The sequence below is a fragment of the Athene cunicularia genome, assembly GCF_003259725.1.
Source record: "Athene cunicularia isolate RWA chromosome 24 unlocalized genomic scaffold, athCun1 chr24_part1, whole genome shotgun sequence".
In the NCBI taxonomy this organism is placed as follows: Eukaryota; Metazoa; Chordata; class Aves; order Strigiformes; family Strigidae; genus Athene; species Athene cunicularia.
The window spans coordinates 6,589,385-6,590,536 of NW_020799132.1; the positions used below are offsets into that span (position 1 = coordinate 6,589,385).

The 1,152-nt window shown below is 69.2% G+C and overlaps 1 protein-coding gene across 1 annotated transcript in view; it reads left to right on the plus strand.

Moving 5' to 3' along the window:
- Positions 1–454: 454 nt before the first annotated feature.
- The window catches only part of LOC113488458 (sodium channel subunit beta-4-like), a 7,283-nt gene continuing 6,585 nt past the window's right edge, over positions 455–1,152 (plus strand). Inside the window, exon 1 of the mRNA XM_026863599.1 lies at positions 455–827. The gene's annotated coding sequence lies outside the window, so the exon portion shown is untranslated. The remainder of the gene's footprint in view (positions 828–1,152) is intronic.

Sequence of the window (1,152 nt, forward strand, 5' to 3'; positions counted from 1 at the left end):
GGATCCATCACCGAGCCGGATCCATCACCGAGCGGGATCCATCACAGCCGCTCACCGAGCCACCTTCTGCTGCATCAGCAGCACTCTCGGGCCGCTCCCGCAGCACCGGCTGCCCGCGCTGCCCGGCCTGCTCTGCCTGTACTTTTCCTGTTTCTGTTCTCAGCTCTGCAGCCCTAACTCCGCAACCCACAGGCACTGCTGGCTTTCTCTCAGGGTCACCTGCGCCCTGCAAAAGCTTCCTGCCTTCCCTCTTCCCCTCCTGGCCAGATGGGAAGGGGAACGAGCTGCAGAGGGGGCTGGCGTGGGGCTGAGGAGTCTCCCGCAGCGCCCCGGAGCTGACAGGCCATGGCACCCCGCCACGCCAGCAGGGCCCTGGGCAGCATCGCTGCGGGCCACCTGCTCTGACACCCGCAAGAAGCCATCGTGCCTGGGGAAGGCCAGCACGGCGGGCCCAGCCTCGCCCAGCCCCTGCGTGAGCTTTGCTGGGACACGCGCCTTGTGCCAGCGAGGAGAAAAGAGCCCGGGGAAGCGGTCAGCGCTGCGCCGCGGGCACGGCAGCACCTCCACCCCCTGCCCGCCGCGGCGGAGCTCCTCAGGCTGCGTCACCTCCAGCAAACGGCTGCTCTGCACAGAGGCCCCGTCTAATGGGTCTGGGCGCAGAGGGGGGGCTCTGCCTGCGCGCGTCGCCGAGGCCTCCATTAGCGGGGCCCCTCCACCACCGCTCGGGATGTGGTCTGCTGGGGTCAGGGCTAATGGACGTGACGCGGAGGAAAAGGTGCCCGAGACGTGAACTTCTGTGCAGCCAACTGTCTTGGTGCAAGCTCGCGGTGAGAAAAAACAAGTTTTCAAAGCGTTCTCTTCGGCGTCGGGTGGATCCCCCTCGAGCCTCGCCCGTCGGTGTCGGGCTCTGTGTCCACACCTGCGGCCGTGGGCTAGCGGGGTGGCGAGTGGGGACAGAGGGCAGGGAGATGGGGAGGGGGGGTCCCGATGCTGAGCCCCAGCCTCGGCCCGCCCCGTCCTCCCGGCGGCGGCGCCACCAGCCTTGGTGGCACTTCACCCCTTTCCAGAGGTGGCCCCGGGGCAGCTCCAGCGCTCCCGGGACATCCCCGCAGGGCGCCTCCCCCCGAGCCCCCCCAAGCGGGGGACACGGAG